This window comes from Larimichthys crocea, chromosome X (genome assembly GCF_000972845.2).
Source record: "Larimichthys crocea isolate SSNF chromosome X, L_crocea_2.0, whole genome shotgun sequence".
NCBI lineage: Eukaryota > Metazoa > Chordata > Actinopteri > Sciaenidae > Larimichthys > Larimichthys crocea.
In genome coordinates this window covers 33,629,769-33,649,854 of record NC_040020.1, presented here as the reverse complement: position 1 = coordinate 33,649,854, position 20,086 = coordinate 33,629,769, and the positions used below count along the sequence as shown (strand labels likewise).

General features: G+C 41.4%; 1 protein-coding gene across 6 annotated transcripts in view; it reads left to right on the top strand.

The window, feature by feature from the left end:
- The window catches only part of add3a (adducin 3 (gamma) a), a 98,414-nt gene that overhangs the window by 23,292 nt on the left and 55,036 nt on the right, over positions 1-20,086 (top strand). Inside the window, exon 1 of one of the 6 annotated variants that reach the window (XM_027282566.1) lies at positions 8,542-8,701. The exons of the other annotated variants lie outside the window; for them this stretch is intronic. The gene's annotated coding sequence lies outside the window, so the exon portion shown is untranslated. Of the gene's footprint in view, positions 1-8,541; positions 8,702-20,086 lie in introns of those variants that run through there. 6 annotated transcript variants of the gene reach the window in all.

Sequence of the window (20,086 nt, the reverse complement as noted above, 5' to 3'; positions counted from 1 at the left end):
GAGACTCAAACCTGCTACCTTACAGTCAGAAGGTGGCTTCTCAAGCCTCCAGACTTTTTGTCCCCACAGATAACTTTCTCATCTTTTTCATGAAGCTCCTCTGCAGTCATCTGGATGGCATCACAGCTGCTCTTATCTCCCGGCTGGTCCAAACCACAAACACGCCGGCCGCCCACATGACTCTCTGTCTCTGTGTAAACACACATACGCAGTGGAGTTTGGTGAATTCCTCAGGGATCAGTGATAGTGGAAATTCCTTTGCCAGTTGAAATACTTCATGGCATGTTGTTCTTAAAGAAAGGACATTATTTTTTATTCTTTGCCAATTTGGCAGACGTTATGAAACATAATGAGAAAGCAAACACAGAAATACAAATTATATACTGGCATAATATAAGCTCACAGTCTGGACAGCCCGGCTAAGGAACTGAGCTAACATAAGATAACAGCAGCTATAATTCACAGCAATTCACTTTACTGTCCATCAGGAAACTCTGTAAATCACAGAGAGCTGATGCAGCTGGAGAATATCAGGGGGGAAAACCAGCAAAAATTTTCTGCATAAAATATGATCCAGTTTCACCAAAATCAGTGAAATAGTTGGTGGTGTGTGACTTAGTGCTGTATAATGTTATGTACTTTTCATGGGTGATTGTACCCAGAGCAGAAAGTTACATAGTGCGGAAACAGGCGCACACGGTACAGTTTGGAAATGACAGACGCACAATTCATCTGTCTGTCTGATGTCATGACATGTAGCAGCAACATGATTTAAAATCTCTTTTTTTATGGTAGAAGAGTTACAGAATGTTGCTTTAAATTGACACTGCACTGCAACTTAAAACTTAATCATGAATATTTTGGACCATGTGGTTTTAAACTATAATTTCAAGTCTGAAAATGCTGATTTCCATTTAAAAGGTACAGACTCAACCAGATATATCCTTAAACTTTGGGGGGAGGCCACACACTCACCTCAGTCAAAGACACACATGCTAAGCTTCAGTTTATGGACTACTGGGCAAATCTGCAGGACAAAAGAGGTTTTGAATTACACACATTTTTAGTGCAGAGGCGAACAGCTGTTGGTGGGTACAGGCCGATACAGAAACATAAAAACACTGTAGGCATCCAGTCAAAGTGATGGATTTTATAGAGGGTGGAAACAATAAAAGGCGTGCAGCTCTGGGAAAGTCTTTGGTATAAATCATAAAAGGCCGGGTACATCTGACACGGATAATCATATAATGATGTTCAACCCAGCCCTCCAGCATGAGAGGAGTTGAGTTTATTCTTGTTAATCTTGAATAATGTGTCAAATGTATTGAATTTGAGGTATTTGAGGTAACTAATGTAACATTTTTAATACATAGTTTTGTTTTGTACAGTTTGGTTCAGTCATCATAAAAAGAAAGATGAAGGCACAGTTAGACATGAATGATGAGTCTGAAAAAGGTCACACAGACACACACACACACACATTTGCGGTGACCATTTGCATTGATATCAATCAAAAGGCATCTCTCCAAGAACTAACACATACTGATCTGTGTTTACAAGTTTTAATTATAAATCAGAATGGGTGTTTCCCTGATAAGTAACAGCTGTCTTCTCAGTGACTCATCAGCGCTGACAGCAGCCAGAGGAGGAGTTTGTGCGTGTTTGTGTCTATGCCTTATTCGCGTGTTGGTTTGTGTTTTACGGTCATATTTGATATGATTTGTTGGCCTCAGTTTGTAGTTGTGTTAAGATCTAAGACAGAGCTCTGGTCTTGCAGCGGTTGTATTTCTCTAGTTTTATGGCTGTCTGTCTGTGCGCCATGGTTTGGTGGTTGGGTTTGTGTTCTGGACCATGTGATGTGTCTTGTAATCATTAGACGCATCCCAGAGTATGTAGCCACATCTTGACCATATATACAAATGCACACACCCATAAAAAGATATGAGCGGATGCAGCTGATTCTTTTGATCATACACATGCACAGATTTAGCCAAACACATGTGGCATAAGCATATGTATGTATTTTATATTATATTATAATTAATATTAATATATTATTATATTATATATTCATGTTCAACTGTAGGCCTCAGTCAAAGACACACTGCTCACACATTCACTTTCAGCTGGTGGCCTGGGGCTTTTGTAGTGCTGGAGGCACAAACGACAGCTTTGGGGTTCTGGGAGGCTGGGAAAGTTGGATGGCATCACACACACACACACACACACACACACACACACACACACACCACACACACACACACACAACACACACACACACACACACACACACACACACACACACACACACACACACACACACACAGTCTTTTACACTTTCTCACACATATACACACGCACACACACACTTTGGCAGTGTCAAAGCCTATGCACAGTTCTGCCCGCCTCAATAGGCTGATTCATTAGAGCCCCCTCATGACACTAGAGGAGAAAATGGACTTGCAGTAAAGGGAGGACGAGGAGACGGGAGTGTTACGGCTCAGCACTCTGCTGGAGAAGTCTGATATGACCTGACAGTGGTCAGGTCAGCCTTAAAGGAAAAATCCACCCTAAAAGCCTGATCATGTGCCATTCAAGGAAGCATTAGCATTACTGTAATCAGTTTAAATACATAAATATATTTGTAATGTGGGTACGTGTTGCCTCTTCAGTTGACCTTGGCTTTTGGTTTCAGTTTTTGGTAACTTTCAGTGGGGCAAGCAGGTAGGATCTCTCGTATGAAATCATACAAATAATGCCAGTGCTGTAGTCACTTACTTGTGCACTTCAGGTTTAAATTTGTGGCAAACAAATTTTACCGTTTCTGCCCTCCATTAGGCAAGTAAAGCATCACTCCATGTTTGTGTATTTTGTCTTTTTGTAATTATCCTAAATCACACCTGGAAAAAAAAAACACCTGAAATGGCAAGTAGATAATAACAAACACTCCAAATTATTTGCTATCTCTATGTTGTTAAGAATTTAATGACGAGCGTCATTATAGCTGTCATAAAAGTGCACCACCAAAACATCATGCTTTATTTTACAGGCTGCACATCAAAAAAAAAAAAAAACTAAATTTAGAGGGTACTGACAGCCACTATTACATATCATTACTCACAGTGGAGCCACACAATGATTCAAAAATATTTAGACTCTTCAGTCATTCTGCCTCAGTGTAAAAAACACCATGAAAATGTCCAAACCCTTTTGTTTCCAATAGCTCATCAAATTAATTTGATTTGCTCTGCAGGAGATATTTTTTGTGTTGGTATATTTAAAGGGGATTGTTTTTATCTAATATCATCATTACTGAATCTGGCAAGCAGCAGTGGAAATGTGCTGTGCTGTGCTGTGCTGTGCTGTGCTGTGGAGTGGATTGGGTGTTGTAAGTACCGATGCTTGGCAGCGAGTTGTGTTTGTCTGGATCTTTCCCTCGCTGTCTACACTGGAGCCAGGCAGACTTATAGCCTGGGCCTCCTGTTGACGAGGGGCTCTCACAGCCCAAACCCCTCCTTGGATATGTGTGAGATTTACTTAATGTCTTAACAGTTCCCTCTTGACCGCGCGGTGAGATTAGGTAGAATTTTCATATTTTTACAACCTGTTGTAGGTAGATGACTTTTTAGCTGTTGCTAAACATGACATAATTATCATGAAGCTACTAACTAATGAGGGTTGTTTTTCTTTGCAGAGGAAAGGAAAGTAATAGATGTTCAACTGAGTTTAAAACAATACGCCTTCATTGCTAGTTTAAAAACTGGATTATTAAATCGTAACCCTGCAAACCCTGTTTTTTCTATCTATCACACAGTAGAGTCCCTGTCACAGTGTGCCTTTTTTCCGTTATGAGCACCTCCTGACCTTGTTCCAGACATAGATTCATTAGCTGAAACATCATGTTTACCTCTGTCACATGGTGTTACAATCAACATGGAGAATTAAAGAGAAACCCCCTCCCCAGTGCAAATAGGTCAAAAGTCTCCGCACCCCTTAGTGTGAGGGGAGGTGGCCTCAGGACTGGAGTCGACCGAATTCTGCGAATAAACAAGGAGAAATAAAGCCGAGTGCTTGGGGGCAAATGTCAGATTTATTTATTATAAAACATGACGCATACCCATGAATCATTTATTAAATGTCATGTTTTGTCACATCTATGAAATAAGAAACAATATAAACTATAATTACATTATACACACATACAGTTCCACTGTTTTCTCTGATACTGTTACAGGTCTTGTAGTATCTGCTTGTGCTGCTTGTCGCTATAGGGACTTTTTATACCTGCACAGTTTGACAACATATGGCTCACATTTCTTTCGCCACTGTAACATCCTCCTGCATTATCTTCACTGTTGCTGGACACAGGCCAGTAGGCCACTGCAAGCTGCTGCTGGTGAATCCCAGCACTTCCTCCAGTTTTTTTCAGAGGATTTAGGCTTGCGTCAGCAGTTGCATTGCTTCACTATCCTCTCGTGTTTGCAGGGAGTAAAAAGGGTTTATTCACTTTGCACGCACAGAGCTCTAATCTGGGCAGAGACTTAATGTTTTTTTTACCACTTCATCAGATTTTTGGGCACATTTCGTCCTCTTCCAAAAGGATCTATTCTCTGACAAATAAAGACAACAATTGTATTGTTGTTTTATTCTTGCTGCAGTTCTGTGGGTATAGCTTGTTTCTACAGCTCTGGGCTGTGTACGTAGCTGTTTTATATTAGGAAAAGCTACATATTTGTCACATGTAACAGTGGAAAGAATAAGAATTATGTTTGGTGGCTCCAGATGGAATAAATGGCAAATTAAAAAGAGAGGGCAGTGTGTGTGTGGGGGTCTCTAAAGTCAGCTGGTTTCTTTGCAGCATGAAGGCCTGGTTCACAGAAGTCTCCTGCAAATAGTTGATGTTGAGATGTGTCTTCTACTTGAACTCTGTGAACCATTTCACATGGTAACACATGGCCTTTAATATAATGTTTGTGTTGTGACTGCGCTTGAAGACACATTCAAACTTCTTGACATTTTCTGAATTGATTGACTTTCATGTCATGACGTGATGATAGACTGTTGGACTGATGGACCGTATACCTCTGACAGGCCCCTTAGTTCCTCTGAGCAAGGCCTGGTTCCCCGCTGGGCGTCAGAGCAGCAAACTCTCTTGGTAGTTTTAAATCACATCTAAAGACCCATGTCCTTGAGTCATGTTCATGTGCTTACACACCACTTTTGACCTGCGATGGCTCAAACTGATTTTAGTTTTTCTTTTCTTTGAACCTTTTCCACTTTTTGTAAAGCAACATTTACAAGCTCAAATAGAGTATCTACATATATGCTTAACAAGAGGAACGACCTAATCCAGAGATCCACAGAGAAGGAGTTAGAAACAAGGTCGGACGTGCCTCACACCTACTTACTGCCTGTGCATGGTGTAAGAAAACAGAGACCGACCCTGGTGCTGTTGGTAGAAAAGCTGTGGACTGATCATTCTGAGCTGCATTCATGGGAAAGAAATATATCTTTTCCCTAAATTTGTTTTGTTTTTGTTACTAGTCACTTTTTAGAAATGAAGTTACTAAGTGGGTCTGAAAACTCTGAAAACTAAATTTAGCAACACTGACTTTGTGTGTGTATACATGTGACGTAGCATGCAGCTCGGGCTGGAGCCACCTCACATTTTCCAGATTTAAATTTTAACAGCGAAACAGCCGAATGGCAGCAGGATCACACACGTGAACACACACGTTGCGCCTTGAGTGCTGAGTTGAGCAATATGATGTCAGGGTTTATTAATGGAAGTATACTGACAGACAAGCCTTCACAATTTTATGATTTATTATGTGAATCATACTGTGCACAGATCAGATCTACATACACAGCATTCCTAACCAGCACAGATTTACAACTTTATACTGAATTCAGAGCTCATCCTGCTCCAATTGAACTGTAAAATTACCTACCTATGAGTGCTTATTAACGTCAGTATGCATACATCAACTGCTATTTGCAAAGTGTGCTGCTCTATCTTCCCCCTTCCTCTTCTTAAAAGAGGCATTGTAGGAAGTAACAACTAACAATCCTGCACATAAATAATCTAGATGTGCATCCTTTTTTATCCCATGGAGACTGCTGGCCGCTGCACATTTCACTTAAATATTTGCTAATATTAGACCAGGCATGCCGCTGGAGGCCAGAGGGCGAGGTTTACGGTCTGAGAGAGCAGGGGGGTGACCGTGAGAGTGCATGTGGTGCTTGTTCTTGTGTTAAATGAATGCATGTGTGAGGTGTTTTTATATGAAGCGTCTTACCACCAAAAAGTAAGGCTTATAAAACAATGCAGGATGATGCAGGTTTGACATTTTTTTACTTGCAAAAACAAACTATTGTCTGTCAACTACAAATTATCCCCGACAACAAAGAGGGTGCCGTTTATTCCAGTGCAGTTTCAACACACCACAACTAAATAGTTTCCAGTGTGGGAGATTCATTGCTTTCAGCTCTGATGATGGATCTTCTCGTCATAGACGTAGTTTGACAAACATAAAACCACCCTCACCACACAGACAAGCAGAGTAAGCAGGGAATCCCTGCCACTTAGAGACTGACAGCTGGGTGTACAGCGGCTCGGCCAGTGTGTCTCCCCATAATCCTCCCTCCGTTAGCTTAAATAATTGATTCTGAATTGATTTAGGGTCAGCTGGCTCACTTGCTTCTCCTTCCAGCTTTAGGCAGTAGCATGTATTTTTGCTACCTATAATTACTGTCTGCCTTGTTTTGGTCCTAGTCAGCAAATAGGCCAAGCTTTTACCCTCTAAATGGAAGCATCTTTGAGGAGGCAGCAATTAAAAATTCATTTGAGATTTGTTTGTTGCTCTGACTGACCATAAATGACACACACGTCAACAATTTGTCTTTACGTGAAGGGAGTTAAGTGTCCGCTGATGCCTATTTTAATTTTTCAAAACAAAGTTCTGAGAAATGTAAGGCCTCTTGGAAAATAACTTAATCTTCTGACAATCATTTGAAAAACCACTAATGAAATGATGTCCATAAATGCCTGTAATGTGCAGAATGGATTTAATAGTTGCTTAATCCAGAAATATTTGTTAGGGCTCGAGGGAAGAAATATGAAGATGTTTCCTCAGTTGAACTTGCATAGTCAGCCCAGTCAGTAAGAGAGCTTTTCACATGTTAATGTATTGTTATTCCTTAGGCCTCTTTTTTCTTTTTTTTTTTAACAAATTGACCAGTTGTAACTGCACTATACGTCTACCAACAAGTATTAAACTTGTGAGTGATTCTAAGCTTTCCTTTAGTTTGATTTATTTGTTTTCTTGCAAAGAATGACATGAAAAGATTGATATACCGCTATCATGTCAGCACAGTGTGAAACTACTGCCAACAGCCTGTTAGCTTCGATTATCATAAAGACTGGAATCAGGAAAACGGCTCCCTAAGTAACACATCTTTTTTGTTTAATCTGGGCAAAAACCAAAGTCGCCAATTTATGAAGCATTATGTTCCCAACTATTTCTACAAACTAACCACTTCTCCCTTCTGTGGAATTGTGCAAAGAAAGTGGTATCAATCTTTTCGCCTCCCTCTCGGCAAAATAGTGGATAAGCATGTTTTCTAAAATGTCGCACTATTCCTCTAAAGGACGAGTGCTTACCTATGTATTCAAGAGTTTTTTTAAAAGCACACAAGAAAAGCTCTTCAGCGTCTTGTTGTTTTATGCTAATTCCCCAATTTCTAAATACCAGCACCTCCCTCCTTTCTTTGTTTTGCTCAAATTCTCCTCCAAACCTCTTTGTGTGAAAGGAGATTCCTCACATGAGGAGGTTGTTAAGCTGCTATCAGGGAAAGTGCTGGATGTCTTTTGGACGAATAATGTGGAGGGAGGGACTCCTTCATGGAGGGGAAAGTAGGGGAAGGTTCTCTTGTCAAACCTCGCTGAAAGAAAATGTGGCATATTGTTTCTGAGCCTCACTGAGGAATATTCAGCAACAATGATGGAGAGGAGATGAGAAATCTAAATAAAAAGTCTGAACTCTAAGGAAAAGAGGGGGTGGATAAGAAAGTTTGAGGAGGCTAAGAGGGAAAGTGAAATAATAAAATCATCAGAGTGTTTTTATTTTACTTTTCATTTCACCCTGATCCCTCGAGTTGCCCTCATGTCTGGTCCAATGAGCAAAACATTTTGAAAGAGGGAATGGCAAAGCAAAATCTTTGAAGATCTTTTTCACAAAAGCACCCCGAGGGGAAAGGACCCTGTCATCTCACTCCTGCGTCTGTGCGTCTGAATTTAAATCAGCTTTGACCCTCCCCCTCCACCTTCAACCCCCCACAACCATCAGCACCGACGTGATCACTTTCTCTGCATGCTGGCTACTCCTCTGCAGCTCTTGCAGCAGATAAGTTGTGTTTTTCTGTCTCTGCACAGAACCAGATACAGCAGAGCGACTCCTGCTTCAGTGGGGACGGAAGAAGAAGAAGGAGGAGCGTGAAGGAAAGAGGACAGCCGGCAACAGTTTTACACCGCATTAAGCCACAATGGGAGAGGCGTGTTAGAGAGAGGGGAGGGAGGGAGTGAGAGAGACAGGGTGAGCAGTACAGGGAGAGGACTCGCTGCAGTGCAGGTGGATCACAACTGTCTGTTGAAGAGGAAGGTTCGCAGGCAGCAGTTAAACTCTAATTGGCTGTCCAGCAGGTTTGTGGAGCAAAGTAGACGATTGTTACACGGTTTGTGCCTGTGTGTGTGTGTTCTGTGTCTGATATAATGGATGCTGTGTTCTCCAGCATCAGGGCTGCTATCTCTCTGCTGTCTACTCTTGTTGGCTCTGTACGTTTGTGACATTTCCCATGGCTGACAGTGCCAAGGAAAAGACGATGAATCCATGATAAACTCATACGTGTTTTTAAGCTTGTGGCATTTTTTTGTTGGCTCTTATGCATGCATGTTCAGGCTAGAGGAGAAACTTCTGAGCTGGTAGGAGAATGGAAGACTTTCTGCTTTGGCTGCTCAATGCTAAATGAAATAGCAGAGGCCCTTTTCCCTCCTCTCAGATGGGCTCTTTTACTATGGAGAAGAATAGAGCCGAGAGCTGTGAAAGGGCCTGAGATGGCTTTCTGTGTGCAGAAGAGAGGTGCCGCCCTCTCAAGTGTCAGCATGCTTAGTGGGTTGGTGGTGGGGGGTAGGTTCATGTGTAGTTTATAGAGGGGGCTGGGTTTTTTTGCACTGATACAAGAGGAGAATATTACCTGTATTTAGTCCACCGCTTGTAATAAAAGTTCTCTTCAAAGTTTAATGTTTCTTCCTGTCTTGTGGCTCCCATCCAGCTCTTTACCCCCCCGAAGGAAAGGCGCAGTGATACAGTTAAGTGCTTTAGTCATCCATCTTTTCATAGGTGTTTGTTTACTATTGACTGAGCAGTGATAAGGAGCTGCTGGGAGCTGCTTGTTTCTATTTCTGGCATTTGTTTTCCGGGAGTTCCTGTGAAAGGCCCGCTTTCATGGTTGGACAACTGATTGAGTGATGGGAAAGTCTGTGGTTTGGTTGTTCTCATGTTATTTGTTTGCCAGTCTTGAATTCGCTGCATACAGTCTTGTTTGCCCTGCAGTTGTTTTTGAGGTTCAACCTACAAGCAGTCTTTCTGCAATAAGTCAGGACATTGAAATAAATATTGCACTGAGCTGTAATATGCTAACAAACTTAAAAATGTCGTGCGTGTCCCATCCATGATAGAAAAACTCCAATGTGTGATTATTTGCTCATGAGAACTTGTCTGAGAGGTTCTCTCTCCTTGTCACGTAACCGTTCCTCCTGTCGAGCGCAGTTAAATTATTTTCCCAGCGGCTGACAAATAAAGTCTGACTTTCTGTCAAACTCGTCTGAAATAATGATGCCTGATGGATTCACATCTGTGACACAAACACCTGCGTCCGCGGTGGTACCTCCCGAAGGCAGTGTGCTCCTCACGGGTCGTACACACACATTCCTCCTCTGTTGCGTTATGACTTTTTCGCTTGTAGACATTACTTTAAACTAGAGGTCTTCTGGGAATGTGATTGATTGTAGCAGTCTCATTATGGGATAGCGTAATGTTTAAAGAATGTAAAAGATGATAGATAAAATCTGCTTTACATTGGTTGAACGCATGGGGTTGTTGAATCTTGTTTTTGCCGAAAAGTACAAAAGTACACAACAGATTGCTCTGATTGTGATGAAGTTGGTTGGCATTTCATGTTGACACACTAACTTACATGTGCATACTTTCGACATGTCGTGCTCGAAATGCCTCAAAACTCTTGATAAAGGTCCAATATTTGCATGATCACATTGGATGTAATTTCACTCACTAATAGTCTTTATTTGCGGACGTTTTACCAAAGTGTAGTATATTCTGCTTTGAGATTCATCTCTGTCTGCAGAGTGGATGTATAATCTGCTTACACATCGTGCTTCCATGGATCTGGCTGCCATGGTGATGGCCTTGGTCCTCTAATGAATCCTGAAACGTCTAATCAAATATTTGTCCAGAGTTCTTTTTCAGAGAAGTAATAAAATAGGACCCTTGCGACAGGCTTTGTTTGGTCTATATCTTTTCGCCATTCGCTGAGCTTTTCTCATTGTTTCAGGAATGACTTTCTGTGCTGGGCCCTTCAAGAAAATATTGCTGCTTCAGCCCGAATGATTTGCAGTCGTACTGGCCTTGATTTCCTCTCTTGAGGCAGTTGTGTATCCATTTGCATTCAACACTGCATGCTTGCTCTCGGGTCAAGGTTTTTGCGATATATCTTGGTGAATTAAGACAGATTTCTCACTGTTCCATGTGACTTATTGCACTTGGACATGTAGTTCCATAGCATTTTAAAAGTAGCCAAAAGAAGTTACTTCTCCCCCATGCTGAGGCCGACGAGGTGAACATTGAGTGCTGTGATGGTGAAGTATTTTCCCGCTGTCTCAATCAACCTCAGTGACCCGAGCACCTCTACAGTTCCTCTCCTTATGTTTCCACTTTAGGATGATAGACCGTGTGTGTGTGTGTGTGTGTGTGTGTGTGTGTGTGTGTGTGTGTGTGTGTGTGTGTGTGTGTTTTACAAAGAGACAGGAAAGGGTTGTCTTATCATCCAAGAAGTGGGTGTTACTCTTCTTTCTAACTTGTGTTATAAATCACTGGTTTATGTAATGTATGTGTGTGTGTGTGTGTGTGTGTGTGTGTGCTTGCACGCTTGTGTGCATGTGTTAAATAGCTTGGCTAGCCTGCCTGCGATTATGTCATACAGCATGTTTTCCAGCTGTCCGATTCTTCTGCATTTAATTTAGTTAGAAACCAACCACAGTGTGTGTTTGTGTTTGTGTGTGTATGTGTTGTTTATGTGTTTGTGTGTGTAAACCGTATGTTAAATTGTTTGTAGAAAAGCGCACACTCAATAAACTCTGTGGAGTGTCACCTGTTGGCTCGCCATGCAAAGAAATCATTGCTGTCAGACTCTGGCTAATGAAAGCTCTGAACTTTTTTCGTCTTTGGTTCTTTTTGATGATTGTGATTTGGGTCTGATTGAACCCTGCAGTCCAGCTCTAAGTTAAACCAAATGTATTTGGGCTGGGTCCCACTGAGGGGCTTAGATTTGAGCTTTGACAAAGGACTGCACACATTTCAGATTTAATGCAGGTGCACACGCAGGGGCCCAAACTTGCTGTGATCAGGTTTCTTTTTTAGAAAGCAAAGCAAGAACCAACCATCTTTGAACCAGTAATGTTTTACAGCCCAGGTCATTTTATTTAGTAAACACCAAGGTCTTTTTAAAGTTTTATATTCCCATGGACAAGACTAACTGATCCTCAATTTCCTTAGACTTAAATTCATATTTAGTGTTTGTTGACATAGGCTCATTGACTCATTGTTGTCCTCTCCAACAAATGGCTTAACCATGTCGTGTTGCTTCATCAGACTCTAGGAAACATGTCAAAAAAAGAAGCTGCAGTTATTGTTGGATTCATGTATGACAGAGAAACTGTACACACTCTATCCATTGTATGTTCCTCTGGATAATATCAGTTCAATAGCTAAATGTCTGGCATTGTCCTGCTCTTCTCCTCGCTCAGCAGTGGTTTGACCCTTCTAACCCAGTCGGCCTTAACCGCAGTGACTTGAGGGTTGTAGGGTGAAACCAATAACATTTTGAAATTCTACCAACACTTTATGTAGACTGCTTTGACCAGGTCATAGTTCATGGGAAAGCTTTGCTGAACCTGTCTTCACCCAGCTGACATGTTTCTCTCATGACTCTGACAGTTATATGTACAAGAAGAAGAGAGTCTTTATATGCACCTGTTAAACTTACTGTAGGTGCTTGATACACTGTCAATGTAGTTTTTTAACCTGGCAAATGTTACTCCAACAATTTGTATCGGTTACTGAATGTTGCAAGACACTATGAGTAAACGTTTCCACCAAGTATTGGGCAATATTCACCAAAAACCATCAAATGACTCAGGCGTTAGGGACACGATGCAACAGGACATTTCTCCCCAGATGTTATGACCAACTTTTACTTTCCATTATGCATATGTTCCTTTTGGGCTCATGTCATTTGCTCTGGTTTATCCCCATCTGCAAATATTCCTCATTTTCTGTGCTTCGTCAAGTCAAGTTGTTGTTTGCATCTGATAAGTGCAGTCTCCCTTTTGTCAAGGACAGCTTCCCTCCATGTCTTGGCAAACTAGAGTCAAAGGGACTATCATGTTGCTTAAACCAGTTCAGCTGCTTGAAGGAATTTCAGATTTCTACTGTTCATATAAAACTAGCATCAGCCTTTTATTAGCATTAGTTAGAAATTCTGAGGGAAGTGAGAAACCACTATGAATTAAACTGAAGCCAATCTTGTTTTTTCGGTAGTTGTGGTAAGTAGAGTAACAAACAGTTTGAGATGTGTTTTTATGAGTCTTTTATTGTAATGTTTAATGCCTCATTAACTTTGCCTGTAACTGCTATCAAATGCAAGGTAATACAGGCTAATTTTTCAATTCCCTGGAATAAAGTCTTCTAGGTAAAGCCTTTTGAAATCCGACATTTCATAAGGAAAAAAGAAGGAAAAGGGGGCGCCTGTACTTGAGAGGAATGTGTGAATTTCAAAGAAAAGAGAGGACTTCTTTTTTTTTTTTTTGATGACTTGTCAGTTTCTTCCAGATGTGACATTTGTCTGCAGGGATTTGCAGCACTGTGTATTGTGATGCGTGGCAGGTTGAGGGATTGTAAACGGAGGAGTGAAGCTTACAGGAAGTACTGTAGGATATTTCTTTATTCATCCTGGCCTTGTCTCTTTCTACAGAACTGAAACACTAACCAGCCAACCAGCACAAACACATATGTACAAACTTGCTCTACATGACTGGGATACACTGTGAAACCATAGAAAACGTTGTTTTTTAAAGCCCGAAAAACAATGATTTCGTCATTGGGTTGGGAAGCTCTTCTGTCTTGGCAAATATTGACGGGGGGTGAGGAGGTTGGGCACACTGCCTCCCAATTTCCTCTTAAATCTCTTTCTCTTCCTTTTTTTTCCTTTCTTTCTATCATTCCTTTCCTCCTCCCCTCAGTCCTTCTTAACCAAAACCTGGAAGTCATTTATGAAGTCAGGATGGGGTTTCTCCAGAAGTGGATATTTGAGTAGAGCCCAGTGAGGAGGGACTCCAGTTTGACGTCCCACACCTCCCATCAAGGGAATTGCGTCAGAGTAAAGCTGAAGATCTCAGTGCTGGAACGAGCTGTGGTTTGATGTTTGGCTATAACCAAACTTAGTTACTAAAGCAGAGATTGTTTTCTGCAGTCAGTCTTTTTAACAATCACAGTTTCCCTCATATCACCAAGTGCAAACAGGTGCTGGACTATACGTCAGAAGCATTGCCATCAAGATTTTGTGCAAAATACTGTGAGGCTTGTGAGGGGAAATTGGGAAAATACTGGCACATTTCACCACTACGTTTGACTCTCAGCAGGATGGATTGCATTGTATTATGGGGTCAACTATAACAAGTCTAAAGGATGAAAGTGTAAGCTTAGGAAGTTTTGTGGTCGGAAAAAGAAAAAGTTTTCTTTTAATGATTTTAAGCAATGCATTTGTGTATTTGTAGGCATGATATTTTAATGGGCAGCCCCCATTGTTTTATGTCTGGGCTTAGCTTACAGGAATGGATTAAGTCAGTTTTGAGGGAGTCACATCCAAATCATCTGCCATACAAAGTACTCTCCAAAAGGAGAAAGTAAGTTTCTGTTTCAACCTTTATCCTCTTTCTGTTCTGCGAATCATTTTAGTCTTGAATTTGTGCCACAGCTGTAAGAATTAGCTTCCTTTCATCTTTCCTCTTAAAGTTGTTACACAAACTGGATTAGCGCCAGAAGACTAGTAGTTTGTGCTGTCACTCTATCATCCTGATCTATACTAATCAGGTTTAATGTAATGTATTTTCATATGTCTGTACCTTTGTGCTTCAAAAGAGGGAATGTAGATGGATCAAATGAAGGAAATAGAGGAAGCATTTAAATAGTTAAAGGAATACAAAAAATGTTTTACAGTTCAGATACTCTTACAGTAGTTTTAAATATTTAAAACAAAGGACAAAAATAAATCGCTTGATTGTGCTGAGCCATAAAGCTCCAACATCACAAGTTTGAGTGAGTCCTGTGAGCCCACTCCCCAAGGCCTGCTAATGATTGTGGACTCGAAGTTCGAGAACACAGCCCAGATTCCTCATGCATGACAGAGGATGGGGTCTAAAAAGGAAAAGGAGGGGAAAAACTAAATCCGCCAGTGTGTGCGAGCCTCCTGAGTTTGTGCAAGATCAAGTGACGTATCAATTTCATGGGTCAAGGGTCGCAACCCTGCAGATGAAACGAGTAGAAGTGCAGACTGAGAAGAAAGGTGGGAGGTCAAACAAGCCACATGTACAGAAAGAGACCAGTTTGGGATACATGATGGGAGAAATGGGCAATCGAGTGGGGAGCATTGGTAGGTGGGAGGAGATGTTATTAATCTCTGTTGTTTTCCCCTCATATTGTCATTTCCTCTGCAGCTGGTCTCTGGTTGAGAGGGAAAGAAAAACAGAACTGAGGAGATCAGAAATCTAAACAGTGGTCCTGCCAGTGGGCTGGGTGTTCCCCACTGTTGACACATCTGTAATAAAACACATTGTCTGATTTCGTAATGTGCTGCTAATGAAGGTGAAGAGAAGGCCAGACAGGAGAAAAATGTACAGATGTTATGCAATACATATGTTCAATAAATCAGTGTAATGATAGCATTCATGTTACAAACTTGATAGTAAAGGTGGGGCCAGATAGTTCATTGCCGAGTCTCATTCGCAGGTCCAACTACTACTGTAAATTTACCTTAAATGTAAATTGCGGAGAAACAAAATGGTGTTCGTGCTGGAATAAGGTCGTAACAATTGACTACCTTCAAGCCGCCAACCCAACCAAGTTTCTGTATTTGACGACCTGGGAGTACAAACTGGGGTCACGTTCAGTTGGTGAGTCAGGAATTGGGTCACAATAGTCTACAATGAACTGTTTACTTCATGACTGAACTTGTTCTTGTTTTAGTTCTCTAAATAGGTCTCAACATTAGTGTGACAACAGCAATTTCACAGATTTATTGCCCAGCCTTGGCCCTCGGGAGAGACCTCCATCAACCTCTCTCATGTCAGGTCAATGGAGTTTGACCTGACAGTCATGGCCCCTTTAAAATACATTCTCAACAAGGGTTTTCCCACCTGACAGCGCCTTTTCTGGACCTTAGTCATTGCAGATTGGAGGTCTGTCTCATACAAACATACCCTCATGTACAATTATGTGCACACTGGAGACCACAATAAAAGCTGTCTACTGGTTTATCAGTGGAAACCTTTTATAAAGTAAAGAGCATGTCCACTTCAACCGGGATTGTCCAGCTGTGCCAGAGAGAGAAGTTAGGGTTTGAACCTCTCTCAAGCTGGTCTTTTCTCATTCTTCACAACTACTTCTGTCACTTTACATGACTACACCTGAATTCAACACCAAGAATGCCTTCAAGAAGAGACTGACCCAAAATGTGTGCCCATTTCTGAATTCTATTCGTTGTGTTTAGAATGAAAGGCACGCAAAAGTTACAGAATTTTGGAGAGAGACTATTTTTTAAAATAAATTTTTACTTTAAAACGTGGTCATACGACATCGTTCCAACCTGCTTGTTTCAATCCTTCATCAATATCTTTTAAAGCCATCACACCTCTGACACTAGCCTGTAAAGAAGGGCCAGTCAGAAAGTAGTAACAACAGTAACGACTCCAAACCACAGAGGCTTTCTTACACACGACCTACAGACGTTAAGCATAAGTTAAGTTGAGCACAGGGACACTCTCATAGAGCTTTCTCTGTAGTTTCATGTCTGATCTCAAATGTTGAGCCAAATGCTTTAGTATAGTGTGCCAGCTCAGCTGAGGACAGAGACGATCATGGCTTGATCCTGCCTCCAAGTAGGACCATAATGAGTCAGTGCACTACAAGGTGTGGTCATTGTTGATGCAATGTTACTGCTTTGCTGTATTATCAGTATAGTTGTAGCATAGTGCTAACCACTGAGCATTTAATTTTTCTTTAATAAAACACAGGAGAGACACTATAATGTATGTTTTATTTTTTTATTCATCCAGTGTTGACAGATTATTTGGCATCTATTTGGCTTGCTTGACAAACCCCCAGCTTTTTTTAATGCTGCTCAGCTCTTCAAAGGATACTACTTGGCTCAGATTCACAAACACTCGTCATCAATGCCGTTAAACTGGCTTGTCCAGAGTCCACTGTTTCCCTCATGCTGCCTGGGGTTTGGCAGGTAAAGAAGCCGGAGTTATGGAAGTCATTAAAATTCCTTGGGAACATGTGGACGCTTGTTTATTTTTCCGCCTAGGCAGGGAGGGTGGAGAGCTGCCAGGATGTTGTGCTGTCCTTCTCTCAGCAATAAGGACAGTGGGCAGAGTGTGAGAGGTGGAGGACTTGATTGAGGACGGAGGAGATGAAAGACAGATGAGGCGAGAGGGGAGGAATGAGTGAAGCAGAGGACAGACCGGTGGAGGGATGAAGGGAGAAGAGAGGTGGTTGAAAGAGGGAAATAGAGGATGGAGGGGAGAGCTATGGAGGGGGAGAGGCAGACACCCTCTACTGGATATCAAATGAAGAGCCGGGCAAATGAGTGGTGAGGTTTCAGTGAGCCGCACAGGAAGAGGATTAGAAACGGATGAATTCACACAGGCTGGAGGTGTGAGAGAGGAGACGATGGAGAAAAAGGCAGAGATAGAAATCTACATTCGGTTCAACTATCAAGTGAAGTTCAGACAAAGTTTCAAAATGTTATATTATGCAACACATATGTTCAATAAATCAGTATAATGATAGGATTCATGTTACAAACTGATAGTAAAGGTGGGTCCAGATAGTTCATTGCTGAGTCTCAGTCGCAGGTCGTCAAATACTGTAAATTTACTGTGAATGTAAACTGCGGAGAAACAAAATGGTGTTCGTGCTGAAATAAGATGTAACAATTGACTATCTTCAAGCCACCAACCCTTTCAAAATGTTATTGGTTAAGTTAAAGCGAATTTTTTAAATAGGAATTTAGTTGTAAAACAGAGAGACACATGAGGCAAGTGGTGAAAAGACAACATGAAATTTCATATCGCATTTAAAAACTTTGAGACCTTATTTCTAGTCCAATAATACGAGATGCATGCGGATAATCATGCATGCATGCGGATATGCAGATAATCCTGCATATCCCATTTGTGTCGTCTCATCACTTATTTCCCCCGGAGTAAGGGAAGACACCTGCAGCATACCACCAACTCTCACAGAGGCTACCTCAGTGAAAGGAATACCCACCCACATTTCACAAGAAGAATCATGGGGCCAGGAATAAGGTAGATGGGAGGCAAAGTTATTTAGCGCTTGTTGCTTTTGAAGCGCTTGTGACGAAACAAGTCTGCCTTTTACATCTTAAAGGCCCATAGAACATATATTTTCTCAATCAACCTTTTACTCTGAACGATGAGGCTGGACATGACCACACAAGATTTTGCCAAAGTTAGAGCACGTTTGGTTGGTTCTTACATTTTGTGGGTTTTTTTCTTCTGTTTAAATCATGTTGAGATGTTACACACACCATGTACCAATCAGTTTTTTAATTGTAATCTGATGGCAGTTGCTTATTTCTAGCACTGTCTATCGAATCTAATGAAAGCCTATTCACACAGTCCTGATGAAGCACATTAACTTCATTTTATAATGATGTATTTTTCTGAACCTAAACTTTACTGCTGGTCATCAAGCAACTTTTAGTATTAGGAATATTTAAAATTAGACATTAGGGGCTTTAATAATGACGGAAGTTGCTAATCAGACCATCAGATCATTTCCCCTTGCACATCCCAGTCCAGTCATTAGACATCACTGTCCTCTGTTAAAGCCATCCGGCCAGTCGGCTGTTAATAAGAGACCTGAGATGGCGTTTCATTTTCTGTGACGAGTTTGTTCCCCCATATGCAATATACAGCCATGCTTTACATCGCCAACCAACTCTCCATAAATCTTCCTCGCCTTCATTTTAAATGTGGAAAGATCGCATCAAGCTCGTCTTTAAACACCAGATCCAGAAACGGCCTGCTGCGATGGTGGGCGTTTTTTCTGATTGGTTAAACAGAGGGGAGGACTTGAAAGGGATATTGGTGCAGAGTATTACCCCAAGGGAATTGAAACTATAATATACTTTTGTGTATGTGTCAGTGTGTGGGAGATAAAAACAGAAATGACTGTCTGTCCGTTCCATCAGGCACCTTGTAAACTGAGTCAAGTCACCGCTGCAACTTTAAAAAACTTCAATGCTCTCGGCTTTCTCGTCCACTGACGATATTCAGTTTACCATCTGATCTAACAGGGGCTTGATCACTGGAAAAACTGCTGTGCTGTGCCTCCCGTTCTTTTATCTTTCCTTCATTTTTTATCTAATAACTGATGATAATGGATGAGGAGATTGTATGAAGGCCGCAGGGGGGGAGGGAATGAGGGATGAGGATAGTGCCCAAGAGGATGAAGAGAGATAGAAAGAAGGGAGCTGTGGAATTTCTCGGTGCATAGTTGCGGTATTGCCTCGTGCAGCTGAAAAATGTATCAAGGCAATCCTTTTTGCTGCCGTTACTCCCCTCATCATGGGCCAGGAGATTTCAGCAAGAGGCCTTCAGTGAGGTCACTCTCCATCTCCATCCCTCTATTTTTTGCTCTTTTCCTTTCTGTCTCTCTATTTCCCTGTGTCTGATCACGCTAATTGAAACTGACACTGCAATGTGGACCCCGGGGGTGATCCTAGCATTTACCTGCCATGCCGACAAATCGGTGGCTAATTGAGACGTAACATGAGAACCTGCATCTCTCTCCCAGCTAAATGTTCCCTCCCAGAAGGCCGTGACCTTTGACACAGATCCAAGCGTCAGATTACATGTCTGTGATGGCAGTTTAAATCATTACGTGGCATGTCCGCAAAGCCTACATGACAGCAGTACCTTGCATTCCTTTACACCGTATGTTTAGAAATGCCAGTAGGATATTAGACATATAAGACAAATGTCAAGTGTTTGCTGAGGTTGCCTTCTGGTTTCATGAGCATCTTTGAAAATAATCTGAACAAATTTGCACTCCAAAATTCATCTTGGGAGTGTTTGCCATAGATCAGCCTTATCTAAACTGTTGGCAACATCATCACCATGTGCTGAAATTACTAAATAAACTTTAATCATTCTGTCAAACAGAGCATCAATCAGTTTTATAATGCGCAGTCCACGAGAGAAGTCATTCCTTTCCCTTGTGTGCCCGATTTTAAAGTGTATGACAAGCAGTCAAAGAAGAAGTTGCCCAGTTCCAAATCCAACAAACATTTCCACTTTACATGGAGATTGTCCAGTTGTGTGTAGCCAGGTGTGAAGTAGGCAGGCTTTGAACTTCTCTTCTCTCCTTTCATTGCTTAAGCAGCTATTTTGTTTAGTGTTCAACCAAGTGTAACATCATGAAAA